Here is a 19,357-nt window from a genome sequence, read left to right on the forward strand (position 1 = left end):
AACACTTGTAATAACTCCTGAGTTACCTTTACATTTATCTTCTGGATCTGCCCTGTCTGGTGAACTGACATCTCAGGGTCTTTTGTTGCTCTCCCCTGGGAGTGTATTCTGCAGCAAAGACCAGCATTTTGTTTGAGGCACCAGGCAAAAAAAACCAAATAAACAAACAACCAAAAAAAAAACCAGAAAAAAAAATATATATCTCCTCTACATGCAGTAGAATAGGTGAATTCACATTTTATGGTATTTCTTTCATCACCTCCCAGAGTTCACTTCTGTCCCCAGAGTTTGTTTCCAGCTGGAATAAATGAAGCATTGGATGAGTTTGTAAGTTGTTCTGAAATGCGTAACTCACTGGGGAGACCAGGGTAGGGACACATAAGGGAAAGGAAGAGAACGATCCTCTCTCGGCAAATAAAACAAAACGTCTAATAACCTGAAGTCAGAACAGAGTGAGGCTGCTTTGGACAAGCAGAATAAATTTTGTGATGGAGCCTGGATAGGATGGCACACAGTCACAGTGCAGTGAACTCTCCAGGGCACAGCTTGGCTGCCATTAGACATGCTTAAAGCATTGGATATTTTATCGAGGACTGCTTTATTCACGAAGAGCTACAAAATGAAAACACCATGTGAGGCAGAAAATAATTTTTCCAATAATATTTTGCCCATTTTGGGTGTGTGCATGTCTCCCACATAGATGAAAACACAATTTTGTGACATGGATTTATATGTCCTTTGGATTGTTTAATTTCATCCGGCATTGCTCGGCTCTGATCACAAAATCTTCTTTGATGGGCAATAGTTACAGGTTTTACAGAAATAATTCTGGCTCATGTTCTGCAAAGGAGTGGTGATATTCCGTGTTATCTGCAAGCCAGTAATGAAAATAATCATAATTTTAAATCAAAATAATGCAGAATTACATTAAAACAACTCTGAAAAAAAAAAAAAAAAAAACCCAAAAAAACCACACACCAAAAAACCCCCAAAACAAGAAAACCCAAAAAAACCCCAACCCAACCCAGGACATTAGGACTTAGAGGTCATAAATAAGTAGGTGAATAAACCCTAAGTACAGTATTATGTTATGCAGTGTCAGTCATACAGCTCCAATCCAAAAGGCCAGCATACTCCTTGTCTTTTAAAACAGATCAACATGTCTCTAAAATGGAAATGAACGTGTTTTTTTTCCTCTGCCTTTTTAATCTGTTTTCCAAAGCAAACCAAATGCTCCAGTTTGCTCAGATATGTAAAAACATCCAGAAGGCAATCTCAATAATTTTACCTGCAAAGAAATATAATGCATATTTGCATGAGGGTTACCACTCCTATTTTGCATATCAATTAATCCATAAAGTGAATGAAAGGCACACGTTTCTGAAGGCATAAGTAGCAATTTCTGCTCTGAGTGACTTGTGTGAGAAATGAGGGCATTCAGTACTTCATATCTAGTTAGTTTTAGTATTGCAGATATACATAGGATTGATTTAGCTCTGAGGACCAGCTGCATCTCAACTGATCACCAATGTAGGGCATAACACAAAATTCTCTGTATTACTCTTTCACAATATTTTCCTTTTCAATTATTTTCCAAGTTAATAGAACTTGTTTGCATTAGCTGGAAGGTAGTTGAGGTTTCTTCATGAAAATATGTGAATTCTTTCCTTCTGCTGACTCTCTGTAGAAAAGAGATGCCCACTGTTGTGTATAAATCCAATAGGATTGCTTCGAACAACTGCCAGCTCTTGACACCTGCATTAGGCTGTGGGCATCTCTCTCTCCAGCTGTAACCATGCTGAAAAGAACATTACTCCCAGTCAGCTTAGAGACGCTAATCCATGCTGTGCTGCCTCTGATCTGCCCACTGAGCTGATCCTACGAGCATTTCCTAACCCAATTGACTCCAAATAAATTGGGTTATCTTAAATAATAAGGCTTTGCTAACCAAGGTCAATGTGATACAATCAGGTTAGGGAGCGCTCTTGCAAGCAGCTCAGCTGGCAGATTCAAGAGGTGGGGACAAGATGGTGGAGTTGGCTGGAGGTGGAGGTGTCTTCAGACAGCTAAAGGACTTCACAGTAGTTGCATAGACTTAAGACTACAGAACTCAAAAAGCCAAGGTCTTAAAATGACACAACTGCTTTGTTTGGTTGTTTGATTTTTTTTTTTTTTCTTTTTCTTGTATGTACTGTTCCTCACTCTTGACACTCATAATTTTAACTACCAACTGGTAGTTTAATTCCACCACTCTTGACAGAGCAGGTGAAAATGTGTCTTAGTAATGCATGTATTCTAATTTCGTATGAGAAACATTTTTCAGTAAGAAAATATGCAGCAAATTCTCCTGTTATTTCATTTGCCCTTTAATCGATGTATTCTTATCATGCACATTAAATGGTGCATTGTCAGTTTAATTTGTTAAACTCTTATTGTGGTTCTTTTTTCATCCCCCTTCCTTGATACATAACCAACATATCATTTTGCATCCCATGTGGGATTTCTTTGATTTAACCTAGTAAATCTTTTAATTCCTGATTTAGTATTCTGCTCTAATACATTCACCCACGAAAGAGCCTGGAAGGCTGAAGCTAAGAAAAATCACTTCCATTTTCTTAGATGCTACTGAGTGGTTTAATGTAACATACACATGCAGTGCACAGTTTGTGATCTTAGATTTTATCACCCATGCATTTCAGAGCTGAGTCAACCCTGATCAGGGTTTTGATGAAAGGATAAAGATTCAAGTCTAGGCTGGAACCAATAAAGATTCAAGTCTAGGCTGGAACCACTTAACAGTGGTGAGTTACTGAAAAAAGTAGTTGCATAAGAGCAAGGAAGAGTTCACTAGAGATCGAAATTTGGCTCCAAACCACTGGTGAGAAACGTAGATATAAGCACAAGTAGTCCAAAGCCGGACTTTGAGTTTAATTAACCTTGCTGCTCACTTATCAGGGATTTTCATTTAAATTAATGGTTCAAATTGAAGTGTTAAAATAGCAAATGGGCAATCCATATTTTAGTCATAAATCCTACTTCCGTTTGTCATTTTCATTTTTAGATTTATCTCCCAAAAGAAAGGTCAGTGATAACTGGTTTGGGACACATAGTTTGTAAATACTTTTTGATAACTGGAGAAGATATTTAAGAAAGACTTTAAGTGGATGTATATTTTAATTACTATTTTAAATCCATTTTGCTACTTTAGACACTCCATATGATGATTTCTGATTTACTTTGTAACAATTCATAATTTATTCATGATTTACTGTGTCAGAATTGAACAGAAATTGGAAACACATTTGGAAATGCACATACACACACAATATTTTAAGCCCTGCTTCCCTGACTGTGTAAGGAAAAATAATGTTCCTCGTGACATTGAATTTTATTTATAATTATGTGATGTCCTGAACAAAGAAAGTATCATGTGGTGTTAGTGAACTGACTGTACTGCTCGTGGTCACCAGGGCTTGAGTTCTCCCCAGTTAATTATTAAAATTTAAATTACAAGCAGAGATATTTTAAACCCTTTCTACTGTTAATAAAAAGAGCCGGACACCTCCATTGCATGAATCATATTTTGACTTCAGTCACTCTTTGCAGATGCCTCTCTCTCCTGTTTAGTTAAAGAGGAAGCCTATATTAACTGCACTCTTAATTCAGGCATACTAATAGAGTTTGCTCTTTAGTACCATCTTTATGGTTTCACTTCTTAGGAATTCCTTCTGTCATAGCTCATAAGTCCTTTCACTTTTCACTTTTTTCCTTGTTATACCTCTGTTTCACTACCACCTTGTGACCTCTGAAAGTTCTCCCTGCTTCCAATCTATACATTTTTGTGCCAGTTTCTGTCAGTATTGTTTTCCTGGAAAAAGAAAAGCTAAACTCCTCTGGTTGTGCCCAGGGTCTTTAATTGTCAGAAAGCAGAGTGGGTATTCATTCTACAGGGTTTCCTCAGGAAACCCTAAACCAAAAAAAATTAGTCTTGTTGCTAGAGCAGTCCCATTCTGCAGCTAATTTCTTTTTTCGCCCAAATCAGGCTGCATAACTTGTCTTCAAAATCTACTGTGTAGAGTGGCAAATATGGAGGCTGCTGGCTTATGTCAAGATTTGTTTCTTAAACACTATTTTCTGCTGTTTTTTTCTATTTCAGTTTCCTACTCCTTCCTGTTATAAGCCTAGATTTGTGAGTTGGTGAGTACCTTCTCATTGGAGCTAGGTATGCTCTAAGGTGTGTCTACACTACATGGCCCACAGCACTCACGTTACAGAGATAACCTCCCAACTTGCTACCATTTACAAGACACATTAAAAATCCTGCAAGATCTGTTCTTTCAGCTCCCACGGTGTCTGTGGATTTAAAAATGCCAAGAGTATTAAGATATACAGATCCGTATTATAAACAAGAATTCGTATGTGTCAGTGTGAGCTACGAAAGAGAAGAGAAAAGAAAAAACACCAAAAAAAACTCTTTCTGCTGGGAAGTACCAGTTGTACTCTTTGACTTCTGAACTTATCTAAAACACTAAAAAGAGATGTAAAGAAAATATTTTAAAATTGTTCTTGTTGTTATTGTCACTAAGGAAACGACTTCCTAGGAATCTGCAAGTATACAGACTCTCTGATGTGCAGCCAACTCTCTCTTCCACACACTTTCCAACTCTGGGAAATCAGGTTTGCCCACCAAGGGAGACCTATCCTGCTCTGTCTCAGCTGAATTCTTACTTCATGTGGAGATTGAACTCTGATGCTCCAGAAAAGCCATAGTGCAAACTTGCCACAACATGAGATATCCAAGCATAGATTCATGACTAAGCCAAAGGATTTTGCCTTAGGATACTCCCCTCTGCAGTCTAACAGCACTGCCAGAAGACCTAGAATAGATCTGTAGCTAGGGAGTGTGGGAGGCACAGGACAGAAATTTTTCTGTCTGTTCACTCGTGGTGGTGTTTTCAGACATACTTCACCTTCCCTTCTCCCCCTGCCCTCCCCCGCAATAATTTAGATGTATGCTTTTTTTGCATTAATCTCTTTAGCCCCTTCAAGCAGAGTGGCCTTCTGCAAACTACCTATTGGGAATGATGTATGAACTTTGACAATCTCTGAACTACGTCCAGGCATTGTAAATAAGAATCTCAGTAAATCTGTCTGCAAACCCATTCAACATGCAATGCAAATAATTTACATTAATTTAGTAATAATTTAATATTAGTTTAGTGACCAAATTCCAGAGGTCCAGGATATTCTCTGGTGGTATTTAACTTCTCAGCATTGGCACAGCCAATGCTGTTCACGGTGGTAGAGTCCTTGTATCCCAAAGGGCTTGATAAACAATGTATTCTGCTGAAACACATTCAAACAGGAACATACATGCACATATCCCCTGTCACCAGTTCTACTGCAGACTAAGTAGCAAATTATAAATTCATTGAAAAGCGACATCGCTTATAATGGGTGTCAACTAAGGAACAGGATTATTTGTTTTAATCACTGAGGTCTCAGGAAAGACTTACAGACAATGAGTCAAATCGAATATGTGGAAAGACTCCACTAATATAAAACCATTTCAGAGCACTTGAGCTTTGCAAATGCTTTCTCATTACCACTGACATGTGTCCATGTCAGATCACACTTCCTAAGATTCCTTGGCAGTGCCAGAAGAGCTTATGTATTGTTATGTTTATCCAATAACCAGAACATCTCCCTATAGACAAGTTTATTTCTGGTGTGTCCCTAGCTTCTTGCAGTCTCTAGTCTTATATTTCCCTTCCCCTTGTGTAAAAGCATAATCTGACTCTCTGTTACTCTCCTTTGTGTGGCCTCTAGACCAAAAATGCTTAAAAGGTCTAAAAGCAAAGCTGTTCTGTCCAAGTAAACACCTGGACCACATTGAATCCATCTGTCAATGGCAACAATTCAATAACCACTGAGCAATCCTCTACCAAGGTAAAAATCTACCTGTCCAGCCAGCCAGGAGCCTTTGCTTTTATGTTAAATTCATGACCCACCTTCATATCAGAAATGTATTGTCAGCCACTTGTTTGTGAATATGAAGGAGCGTAAGGAAGCTAACTGAGTAGCCAATGGTTGTTTCACAGCGGGGACAAGGAAGATAAATGGACTTTAATTTTACAACTGCGTTGCTAAATACATCAAGTCTAGGACCCTTTCCTCGTCTTGAGGTCAAGTAACAAGTCATCACGTTTGCTAAACTGCTTTACCACAGATTAAAATGGTCTCATCCAAACTGCCTATGAGAACAGTCTCTGGGCCATGATTTTCCCTGAGCATTGTTTCCAATCGTGGTATTGGCCTTCATTTGTTAAATATCTTATTTATCAATGTTGCATAGACAATAACTTATTTGGAAATCAGATTCCCCCAGGTTACTGCAGATTCTTCTTGTTTTTCCCCCATGACAGCAGAGTAAATGATTATCAGTTTTCCTAACCATTTCCAGTCTAATTGGCATTCATGCCAGTGCTGAGTCAAGCAAATGCACCATTGCTGAACAGATCTTACTGAAAGCAGCTTCTTCCACATCAAGGAAGATTTATCTCAGAAAAAGAACAGAAATTTCTGTCATTACATATGATAAAATGAAAAGGTGAATTGCAAAACATAAGAAATTGTTAAATGTTTGGCAATGAGACAATGCATCTCTGAGCACATAAGAGCTCTGAGGTTATGAGTTTTCCACAGATCATTCTACATTAAGTACTAAATTAAGATAATGACAGTGATACCTTTAAGAAATCCTTTGAGAGAAGAGTAAGCATTCACTTTTAAATTCTATAAATATATGAAATAAATATATATTTTTTTTATTTTTTTTATTTTTACTTTAAATCTATTAACCCTATTTTTGTAAATCCATGAGGAGAGTTAAAAGAGTATTGTGACAGCAGCAGTATATGAAACCATGGAAAAATTTTACTCAACTGTTAGCTTTTCTTCAAATTTTCTATATATCTTTATGCAAATTGAAGTGGATTTCCCTCCAGTAACTTCAGGCATATACTTTGTGGATATTTATAGATAAGAAATCACCCCAGACTCCCTTAATGGACAATGGGAAAAACGGCCATTTTGAGGCACAAGTCTTCTGATTTAAGTTACTGCTTCAGGGAAAAATGAACTGAATCTTATATTCTTATGCTCCTTAGGTGTATCTCAGATGCAGATATATTTTAGAAATCTATTTAAACTGTAAGTTCTCTAGGTGCCTTATGCAGGGTGTTGTGTTTTTGCAATGGAGCTTCTTTGCTATTGGAGCAAAACGTTGAAGAAATCCCTAAACGAGCAACAAGTTTCAATATATAGAATGATTCAAGTGATTTATTTTAAAAGAATTCAAAGAACACTGGGAGAATATTTGCTGAGAGACATATTAAGAAATCAAGGTCATCCCTTGTTGATTCAATGATATTGTAATAAGGTCAGGATGCAACAAGCAGGAAGAATCTTTTGGACAAATATTTCAACAACACTGACACTAACAGTGGTTTCTTACCTTAGTTCATTGCAAAAAAATTGCTCATAGGAAACTAAGAGGGAAAAATGCTGAACAACAGGTGGAGCAAAGTATAAGTCACAAATATTTCTCCTGCTTTATATTATTATTTATCAGTAATAAAAGACAACAGTCTGCTGATATAGACGATAAAGAATAAGGTGTGGAATCATACAGAACATTTTGTAAAGCCAGGCATGAAAATACAGAGCTGCCAGCCATGGATCTCATCTTAATGTTGGATGAAGTCATGGTATTGGTAAGAAGAGCTTGAATCCCAATTGAACAAAGAGGGCAGATAGCAAAAAGGGTACTGGACAAGCGTGGCACATAGGGGAGCAGGAAGTACTTGGAGGAATGTGCATTAGTTTTCTCTTTTGCTTATTTCATTATTAAATGGGCTAGAAAATCAGTGTGGTTCGTTTTGCTGAGTATGGAGGAGTTTATATCTTTTTAGAGACTAGCTCTTTGTTGAAGGCTAAGGTCAGCTTCAGATGACGTCACTACTACCTGCTCGATTTAAAGCATGTTAGATTTTGTTCTTTCCTCATGTTCCCTTACATCAGTCATTTTTCTTAACTTTCTTGATCTTAGAGGAGAAATAAAATGCCACAAAGGTTAATATAATGTCTAGAAGTGTCGAAAGTGAGGACAGGAGAATGACGGGACAGCATTCTGATCTACTTTGCTCCACCAGCCAAGGAAGCTAAGTCTCAAGATGCATTTTGAGGAAAGATGGAGATCACTATATCTCGAGGGCAGTTGCAGAGATGTGAAACAGCAAGATAGGCTCAGCCATCTTCAAGTCTGTCGTCTTCTTTGTCATTCCTGATACAAATGCACAGTGTTTTCTGTAGTACAGGTTATGATCTCTGGTCTGATGTTTTACCTGTTGCAGGCTAAATATATGTACTGAGGCACAACAACTGGTGATTTTTCAGAGTCACACAGGAGTAGCACACTAGGGTGCAATTTAGAAATCACAAGGACGCAGGAGAAAGCGTAGAAAAAATTTGCAGGTTGGAACCAGCCCATGAATCACAAGCTGTAACATTTTGGGTTAAAGCTCTCAAAGCTGATTTAAAAAATGCAAGTTTGAACATGCTACTCAAGAGAGTGGTATGGAGTAGCTTGGACATGCAGTCAGACACGCCTGCATATTCTTTTCAATCTGGACAATTTAGAAGAAATGGGTAGATCTCATTTAATTTTTTTAGATCAGCTTGTCTGGCTTACCTGGCTCTTCCACAGTACTCGCTGCCCAGTGTCCCCACATAGTTAATGGAGGTAAAAAGGATGTCCAATTCACATTAATTATTTTAGAAACCTACTTTGGAATCAAAAGGATTTACAGCTGGACTCCACTGCCTACAAAGGCAGCATATAATAAACAGCCATTTACTGTCACCCAGAAATCTGCAAACACAAAAATGTTGTATATTTAGAGCAAGTACTCATAAGAGAAGCAAAAGGGAAATTATGTAAAATTATATATGATTGTCTGAAAAATCAGAAAATCTATGATTTAAAGAGAGGATTTTTAAATTTTGACATTTCACTATATGACATGCAGTATGGAACTGTCTATCGGTTCATTAAGCAGAATATCAGGTGAGAGTTCCTCCAGTCAGTGAAGAAATGAATGGCATGTTAACGTTCAGGCGAGCTTCCTTTTCACCTTTTAAGAAAATAGCTGTGTGTTACAAATTATCTGATCTAAGTTGTGTGGTTGAGCTATCACATTGTTACCTTCACACCCATGCTCTTAATGGCATGTCACACACTAAAGTTTTTTGTGGCTGTGCATAGATTTGACAATGGGTCACATCCATCGTAGTGCATAATGCAGTAGTGGTGTACATGGAACTGCTGCAAAATATGCATTATCTTCTTATTGAGGTTTGTCTCAGAAGCTCTTTGGGAAGAGTAGAGAAGCTAAATGATGCCCTTGTTACTCAGCAGGGAGAGTAGGAAGGAAGACAAGAGGTCAGTTTAGTAGTCTATCAGAAGAAAGAAATAAAAATCAAGACAATAAAGTCAAAAGGGAGGTTCGTAGTTTGGAGGATCCTTTACTGTTTCTGCTAGGAAGATGTAAGGCTTATTGTGACAGATCAGGAAGCTACAGATAAAATGGATCTTGAAAAGTTAAAAAAACCTTTTTCTTTCAGGGACACATATGAGAGGTTTTCCAAACAGATGCACACAGAACTGCCCAGAAGAGCCTGAGGAAGCTGAGTCTACCAGAATAATATTAAAGCCTGGTGCTTTAAAATGTTTTGCTTTAAAGAGGTCATGTTTTGCTTTAATCACTTTGGACCCAGCTCCATGTGTTCTGGAGACAGAGAACACGCCAGAAAAAAGAAAGCAAAGAAAAGCAATACAAACCTTCACCAAAGTAGGCGTGTAGCTGCCAGTCTTCATTTCAGACAGGAGAGTTCAGAGAAACTAAAACAACCGGGTAGCAAACAGGTAGAAAAGTCAACAGCACTAAGGAGATTGGGAACTTGGACAGAAAGGTCTTTTTCCATGAAAGATGCAAAAAATTCAGGGCACCGACATTTCAAGGAAGCTGGAAAAAGAAGTCACAATGAAAAACTCCAGGCTGAAGGTGGTGAATCATGAATATGCAAAGGATCTAGAAGTAACAGGGGAGAGAAAGCTGGGCAACGGAAGAGCTGTGTCTTGGATAGCCAGAAGTGTCAGGATAAAGTGAGAATATTCAGTCAAGCTGTCATAGGAAAAATAAAACAAGACCATAGGTATGACCCCAGTACAGCTGCTGTGGATCGACCTTTTTCTCTGCTTGATATCAGGACAGTGATGATGCACAGATGAAGGGAGGTAACAGGACAGAGCCAGCATGGACTAGTGAGCTGTAAAAAGCAACACACTAAAAGATGAAGCATAGGCTGGGAATAAGTCATAAATTATACAGGGAGGAAAGCACCTTCTGGATTATTCAATCACAGGATGACCAGGAGCTGCCTGCGGTAGTTGAATCTGTAGAAAGGCAAATGCAGTCTCAAGATTGTCTCAGGGAAAATAATTCCAGGAACAATTTGGAGCTAAGTAGATATACCTGAAATGTAGTCATTCTTTTGTGGCACAGAATCTTAACTGTGATATCCCAAGATGGCAATACGAAAGAGTACTTCCAAGCCCTGCGTGACAGTATATGAATATCAACTGAACTCTGCATGTGTGGTAAGAGCACCGAGGCCAAGATTTGATGAGTCTCATTCTAAACCATCAGGAGGTATCAGAAACCCAGGACAGGATTCAGACTGCAGATTAAACCATCTCAGTGGCGTTTATTGAAGATTTTTCAGCCTAATGAGTTACAGAGCTCAGTCTGTAGTAGATACCTATATTTATCTACATTGACTAGGCAGTGGCCTGCAGCTGGAATCAGTAGCCTATATGCTGGTGTTTCATGTCACCATTACCCCAAGGTATTTTACCTGCCCTCTAACAAAGGGTACAAGATGTGGTGTAGATAAACATCATACCTACAGATCCCTAATGGATGTTAGATACTCCAGAGGATCTCAGATGGCACTTAACACTTATGTTTAGGTGACTGAACGATGTCCCAGACCTCCTTTTACTATAACAGGTTCTCATGTACTTAGATACAGGTAGACAGTTCAAAACACACAGCTATCTTTAGATGTCTTAATCTGCGAGCTGAATCCCATTTCTGGCCAGCATGATAGAAACTATCTTAGCAAAATAGACCTGCAAGTCTTCCACACAGAGAAAAAGGAACGAGTTGAATACCAGAGGTGAAAATCTGTCAGGAGTACATTGCTGGGGGAACCAAAAAGGCTGTGACATTCATTTCTTCTCCTCTTCTGAATAACATTCAGACTTTGGTAGTCTCTGAAGGCTCTTTTCCATGGCCATCATTACTACATCCAGCTGTGGTACGAAGAGCAAGTCAGAGAACAAAAAGCTAGAGAATATAGAGCAGTGTCCAGAGACTTGAACGCTGTGAAAAGGCAACTTCAACATGGCTAATAATGGCTTTTCATACTGCTCTCTCCTCTGCAGTCACCAAGTACCATTCTCTAATGAAGTTTGTTCCAGCTGTTCACCCACTGTACATAATCATCTCAGCTAACTAACCCATTCATGAGCACAAAAACACCATCCAAGCTGTCAAACTTTATGCAAGTCGAATGAATGCATGTGGATTGTGGCATCCAAGGCTCCAGTGACAGCTGTGACACATTCACAGCCTTAGTCATGAAGAGTTTAAGCATCTGCGGTATTTCTGATGCTCTCTCATCTCCTCTGCATCTTCAGTTAGAGCACGAAACTCCTGGAAGAAATCCAAAGATCCAGCTCTCTAAAACACAGGAAATGAGTAACTTTACTAACTTTAACTTGGGCCTTTATATAATGCATTTGTGCTGCCTTCTTTACATAATTTGTTTCTAGGCCAAGTCTAAGAGAGAAAGTTCTGTTTTATGTCCAAAATCTTAGATATGTAAGCCAAACTCATGGTTGGCTTTTGGTACTACTTACATAAATTTAAGAATTTAGATACGTATAAAAATATCATTATTACAAAAGTTGCTTTTTAAAAGGAAATGCTTTTTACTTATGACTGTGAGTGTGCCATTTTATATTTTTGCTAGAAATAAAACTTCTATAAACTTACTTCAAAAGTGTGACAGTAAGAGCAGAAACAGAAATGTTATGACTTAATAAAGTCTTACCATTCCGGGAAAAGGAATTATTTAAAAAAGCTAAGGATATCTTAGCTATTTTAAACTCCCTTTCCAAGTAAATATAATTTCTTTCTGCCATGGAGAAGTGTAGCTCTTACTACTACAACATTAATTCCCATCTACATATCAGTGTGTTCTGAGACGTTCATGTATATTTTTTTTTTTCATTATTTGGATTACAGTAAATATTTTTAAAGGCCATAGTTGAGGAAAGTGTTAGTTAAATCCATTTGTCAACTGACTAGGGGATTTTGTAAGGATAAAGGGTGGATGCATTATAATAAGAAAACACTGAGCTATTGATTTATGGCAAAAAGATGGCTTTTAGGTCACATAATTCTAAGCATGTCAAGTGCTCCAAGCTGGTCAAAATGTATTTCACAAGGTGCCAACCCTAAGCTAATGAGGTCTGGTCAGCATTCATCTCTATCTTCTTGCAACGTACAGTGGAGCTATTCACAAGTTGGGTATATTAGATGAGGCTTGAAGCATCGCACGGCTTCTCGCTGGCTCAGAGAGCAGGCAGAGTAAGTTTGCATATGCCCACTGAAAATCACATAGCCATCCTAGCTGTGTCCCTGTGTTGATGTATCCCCACCTGTTCACAAAATTACATACAAGCTTCAGTTGGTAAACCCTCTTAGTAATTGGACATGCTCTGAAGACAGAAAGTGTTGGTACACTGAGGAAACCTCTGAGATGTAAAATAAACAATGAATAATTAATAAATAAATTAATAGAAAGACAGATAGGACATTGCCCGGTACACGTGGCATGAATTCTCCCTGCAAGGGACAGGTTGAGTCTGTTATTGGTTGAATAAAAGGAAGATGTGGGTGAGGAAGATGTGGGGGCCACCATAGCAGGCTTGGGCTTTTCAGAAAACTTAATATCTACCACAATCTTCTATTGCTATGAGCTAGCAAAAAATTAGCAGTCTTCCCTCTGAGCAAAGATGGGAGTAAGAGAGGAATTACACTTCACTGGGATATCTCTGAGATATCATGGAAGGATTAATCTCACTGATTTTGGATGTGTATCTCTGAGCCAGCTGCTGCAAGAACATCCATAGGGTGATTCATCTGACCCACTTCAGGATGAGATGAACCACCCTCCCCACTTATAATGTAGTGAATTGGAGTGATTAGCTTGGTTGTGACCATCTAGTTTTCAGATGCTTAAGTGGGAGTAGATGAATGTCATCCAGGCTGCCAAACACTTCTGAGCGAGAAAGCTTTCCTGCACATGAAATGAATGATAGTTTTGCCAGGGGATGCTTTGGGGCCGAGTCTTCACCCTGAGAATGAGGAAGATTATACCTCCTCCACCCCCTAATTGGATGGACATAATGATACATCTACTCCCTGCAAAAGAAGAACTTGATTCTGTCACATTTCCCTTCAATAATTCATTTTTCCTTAAGAATCCCCACCCAATCAGATAGGACAATATTCCGTTCCTTGCAGGAAAAGAAAGTAGCAAAACTTGCCTCATTCTGAGAAACAAAAGAATGAAATTAAAAATCTAGGCTATTAACCCACCATGCAGATTAAAAGGGTTTTCCTGCCCTAACCCTCAGCTCCATTTAGCAGGCCCAACAAATCATAGATAACGGACTATAATTATCCTTCCATTTGCAGCTCCTCAGCAATGGTGACCCAGTCATCCCTAATGGCGTGCAAAAGCCATTGTGATTGAGGCTTTTTGCAAAATGCCTCAACAGTAGACAGACAAACCTGCAAACATATGTGGCAGAAGTTTAATGTTGTATGTTCAGTAAGGAGCTCTTAGACGTCAATATTCCCAATGTGTTATAAAAGCAATTACAATTATTGCTATTGCCATAACTACTATTAAGAGAAGAAGAAATAGACCATATAAATATTTATCCCCTTTTCTGTCAGTGTTAGGGTGAATTATGAGTTACGCAAACAAAAATTTGAATTATTGAGTTAATTTATTGGGGGAGGGGAGTGCTCTTGCTTTAAGCAGTGTATTAAGCAGAGGTTTTCACACCTTTTAAAAATCTTTTTTAAAAGAATCTGTCAAAATAAATAGATCAGAGCAGTTTCAGAGCATAGTCCTACCTTAAGGCATCCAAGAGTAAAATGTGACACCTGAATGAGCAGGAATGAGACTGTCAGGATGACTTCAGGGCAGATAAACTCTAATGTCAAATGCAAAACAGCTCATTTCATGGAACAACTATCTCCAAAGAATTTGGATTCAACAGTAGCATAGAATCAGAGCAACAAACAAGAGTCCCCGCAACAGCGTCTGTGTATTTCTGCAGGAATCTTTCCAAGAGAATATTCCTCAGCACAACAGCCATGTTAGCTTCAAATGCTCTGTGTGACGATGCTTCTACTTTTTCTTCAGGAGATGGAATCATTTAGCACCTCTTAAGAAGTTCTACCCTGAAATTATTAATCTGGCTACTCTACAGATCAGCCCATCAGCTCACATGGGGATACAATCAATGAACTACAGTGAATTGCATAAACAAGACTTGAACAATCTGGCTTGTTTTACATGAGTTCCTAGTTTGTCTTGTGGAGATAAAAGTTCACACCTAAGAAGACAGATCAATAAATGGAGAGAGCAAAAGGTAGTCAGAGAATAAAGCACAAGCAAAGGAATGGGTTGAGGACTGGACATCCTGCTGTAAAGCACACTGCAGAAAAGTCTGCCTTTCTTCCCATATATTTGTGCTCACTCAATTACAATCCAAACAGCATTTCAACAGCCACAGGAATTCTAGTACTTGTTAGCATTGTGGAAAACTACCAAATACCTTTCTGTATGCAAAACATTTCTTAAGAACAGAACAAGTTCAGCACCGAGAGAACGGGAAAAGTATCTCATCAAGAGATGCTCTATATATTGGATAGCAGGAGTACACTGAAACAGAGTTGTTACAGCTATCCCTGATGATACATTATCAGCAAAGATGACTTTAAAGTTGTGCATAGGAAAAAAAGAGGGACATCCTGACCAGAGCATTTACATGTTTTTCAGTAGAGTTATTCCACTTCTGCGCTGGTGTGGAAAACTCGCTCCAAAATCCTGTTGCCTGCAGTGTGTACCGAATCCTGCCCCCACTGTCTTCACAGGTGATATAGGATGGCTGGATGTGAAAGGAGAACAGGGAATGGAAACAAAGGAACACAAGCCAACATGAAAATACACTTTGCTGACTTCAAGGTTGAGGTTGCACTCTCTGGGCCAAGTCATGGGGTGAAATAAAATTCAGTATCGCCACTGACTTCTGTATCCTGATATCAGTTTACCTCTCCTGAGAATTGTGGCAAATAAATAACTTCACTGTTAAATCAGGACTAACTGTAAAACCTGATATTTCTGCAGATCTTTCCATCAGATATGAGTTACAGCATGATCCTGTCCTGACTTTACTTTTTCTCAGTGCTTCTTAACTCAAATACTCTGGTTTCATTAAAAGATAATCTAAGCTAATTTAGGAATTAGACTGTTTGTACTAAGTGTGCTCAGAAGGAAGGGAAGGAAAACAAAATCTGCTACATTGAAATGAATCAGCTTGGGGACATGGGTCTCAACTTATCAAAGGCGTAGGCACATATGGAACTCAACCCCAGAAAAAACATCTCCAGGATGCCGGCTCAGTCAGCCAAATGAGGAGAGATGTGATGAACAAAGGTCTGAATGTGATCAACAACGCAGCCCACAATCTCAGAAATCTCTGTTTTTCTCTCCCTGGTAGCATCCCACAACAAAAGCTTCTGCCTTCATGTTTATAAGCGTCACATATACATCGACAACAGCAGATCTTGAGAATTACATGCAGCTGTGGCACCACCACAAAAACAGCAGACATCTTAAATCTACAGGGAGGAAGGAGCCCTCCTGGGTTTTTTTCCACGGACCCCAACAAATGATGGAAGACTAAAGCCAAGGAGTGATCACAAAGCTACTTCCCTGTGTAAAGATAAATATACGTATTTATCACATAAAGCCCCCCGTGACCTTGGGGTCTGTTCAGTGCCAATGGTTATCCTTCCAGTCATTGCACACATGCCTTTGACTGGAGAAAACAAAACAACAGAAACCTTCCACTCCGCGATGTCTGAGATAGATTGCCAGTACAATAACGGATCAATTGTAGCTGTCCTGAACGAACAAAACAGCAACCATTGCCCTCAGCACATAGAAACCAGGGAAAAAATCTAGAAGACCATAACCCAGAACCGTAACTGAGACACAAGCAGAGACAACAACTTTAATCCAACTCCCATTATTGCACTGAATAGCATTCCTTAATTATCCATCAAATTGGACCAGTGTTGCCTTACCCATCCTATCGAACAACTACTTTCAAGACATCTCCACTGTGTTTTGCTGTAGCCAAATACAGACATTTGTATAAAGCGTTCTTTCTCTGTAGCTATACCAACGCCACTTGAAGGAGTTTGCCTTCATGTTATCACTGACAGTAACCTTAAGTAATCCTACATTCCCCTTGATTAGCATGTGCTAGCCATGGAAACATTTCCTCACAGTACCTGGCCAGTGTTGCATAGGTTGAACAGAGAAGCGAGATGGCTGTATACCCAAATAACAAAAATGAAAATCCGTTTGTTGTTTTTTGACTCCAACAGATTAAAAAAAAACAAACCAACACTTCAGTTACATTGCATGCTGCCATATCAGTCCAACACTTGCACCGTAATTAACATACACAAGACGGATGGTAATCCATAATACCCTAGGAAGGAATCAGGTCACTCTGCTGCCTTATACATTTTTGTTAATATTTTTTAGTATTATTAGAATTACCACCAGTGCTACTCCAATATATTCTTCAAGCTAAAAGCCACATTCTGTTTACCAGCAGATTATATGCAGAGGAAAGCCACTGACTTACAGGGAGTTCTTCCAGACCTGCTTCTGTATAAGTCGAATGATCATCTAGCCACAGACACTGGTATATCACTAAACAAACCTATCTCCTTTTTTTTTTTCATGCATTTTCCAGTCCTGAACAGCATGCCGCATTATCTTTCTCTCCCTGGCTGTAAACTCTTCAGATTCCAATACATACCTGAACTGTTCACGCGTTAAAATCACAGCACAGTGGTAAAGAGTCTGTCCTGTATGCTCTCCCTCTGACTTAAGATGTGCTTTGCATAAAGATGGTATTATTAGAACCAGCTGTTCAAATACTGATAAGGTAAAGTGCACGGAGGCACAGAAGCAGAGGTCAAAGGCACGTTAACAGCAATTTTTACTACTACCCCACAGTAAAAATAGAGAAGTCCTGGTGCACTGCTGGAAGGGTGAATCAGAGTTTCTGCGGCAGGTGAAGATGCAGAACTGCAAAGGGAGCCTTGAGCTCGAAAATGTCAACAGCAGCACCGGGGCTGTTAACAATCAGGTTTTATTTACCAGCCATATTGTGTTAAAAACAGACGTGATTCCCATACCGAGCATGTTAACCTGACACCACTTGCAAAGGGAGATTTATTTGTTCGAAAAGAATCAAATCTGCCTCACGGACGCATCCTCAGGAGCCTGCAGTTCTGGCTGAAGGCAGAAAGCCTGCATGCAGTTCCTCCCCGCCGCTCCCCCCCCCAAAAAAAAAGTATTCCAAGGACCTGGGGAAGAGACGGTAAATCAATGTCACTCCAAAACAAGCCGGCGGTTCCTTTTTCCTCACCGGCTGCAATCGCGGCGCTTTGGCATCCCCGGTATCGGGCCGGCTGCCGCTGCCCTCGGTCCCCAGCCCGTGCCGGGGGGGGGCGGAGCGGTGCCACCCCGGATGGCGGTCGAGGAGGGGAAAGAAGCCGGAGGAAAAGACTTACCATTGCATCAGGGATTCGTCCCGGCGCTGGAGATGCTACATCCTCGCCGTGGCGGGGCGGGGCGGGTGCCGGTGGGGTCGGAGCCAGAGGCGGGGGGGACACGGAGCAGTTCCCCGGTGGAACCTGGCCAGCCCCGGCTGCCCGCGGTGGGAGTGAGCGGCCGGAGCCGGGCTCCCCCCGCCTGGTTCGTAGCAGGCGGAGGAGGGGTCGGTGCCTCCGAAGGGAATCAAAATTCCTCCTCCCTCGCCTGCTGGTCATGTCCAGGCTGCCTTTGCTCAGGGGATGGGCCAGATCCTGGCCGTGAAGGAATTTGCCATCGCCAAATCAAAAAAAAAAAAAAAGAAAAAAAACCCACAGAAAAAACCAACCAAACAAACAAAAAAAAAACCAGCAAGGAGGGAGGCAGGAGATTTGCAAACTTTTTTTTTTCTCTTGTTTTCTTTTTCTCTTTTTTTTTCCTGCTTTTTTTTTTTTTTTTTTTTTTTTTTTAATTTAGTGGGGGTTATTCGTGCTCGGGAATTAGAGGGTGGGGCGGGGGAGGAGGAGGGTATCCAGGCTGGCTCGAATGCTCTGCCTGCGAGTCAAGGCTCGGGTGTGCTCGCCCCTGTATTTCTGTATGTGTGTGTGTGTGATTCTCGTACCCAGACAATGCTCTGCAAAGCGAGCTGGTCCTGCGGAGAAATGCAAACACCTCCTCCCCCAAGTGCCTGAGGAGAGGAAAGGGGATATGGAACCAATAGCTTTTCCTTGGCTAGTCTCATTAATATGGAGGAAAAGAAGGAAACCAATGAGGAGGAGCGGCAGGAGGGGCTTATTCAAATTAAGTTTCTTAAATCAAACACTTTTTTTCCCCCTTTTCTCTTTCCTCCTCCTACCTCCCCCAAATCCTCCTTCTCCCTGTCACCTAAGCACCGTTTCTGTTGTCCCAGAGATTTTATTTCTTTTTAATTTGTGTGACAGGGTCAGCAAATCACTGTGATGGGAGGGCGGATGGCATCGCTGCTGGAAGGGAGAGGGGGGAGTGGAAGGGAGGGTGAAGGGAGGCAATTTTTTCCTGAGCTGCAGAAGAGTTGATTGCAAAGAAAAGTGATAAAGTAGCTGGAGTTGGTAGGGAGGGGAACTGAGGGGAAGTGGAGCAGGAATTTCACCTAGAAGCAGCATTTTGCAGATGGTATTTGCAGATGGGCAGGTGGGCCGTGTCCAGGATGAGCCCTCTGAGCTTGTGGAAAGGACCTGCTCCCCTCCCACAGCAGAGGGAAGAAACTGCA

The 19,357-nt window shown here is 40.2% G+C and overlaps 1 protein-coding gene across 17 annotated transcripts in view; it reads right to left on the reverse strand.

The window, feature by feature from the left end:
* Positions 1 to 18,774, reverse strand: part of ADCYAP1R1 (ADCYAP receptor type I) — a 143,240-nt gene extending 124,466 nt beyond the window's left edge. For 11 of the 17 annotated variants that reach the window (XM_074573990.1, XM_074573988.1, XM_074573985.1 and 8 more), the window contains exon 1: positions 18,090 to 18,774. The gene's annotated coding sequence lies outside the window, so the exon portion shown is untranslated. Of the gene's footprint in view, positions 1 to 17,882 lie in introns of all 17 variants that reach the window. The other 6 variants (XM_074573991.1, XM_074573989.1, XM_074573977.1 and 3 more) reach the window with 4 other exon arrangements.
* Positions 18,775 to 19,357: the final 583 nt, after the last annotated feature.

The sequence above is a fragment of the Larus michahellis genome, chromosome 2 (genome assembly GCF_964199755.1).
Source record: "Larus michahellis chromosome 2, bLarMic1.1, whole genome shotgun sequence".
Classification (NCBI taxonomy): Eukaryota; Metazoa; Chordata; class Aves; order Charadriiformes; family Laridae; genus Larus; species Larus michahellis.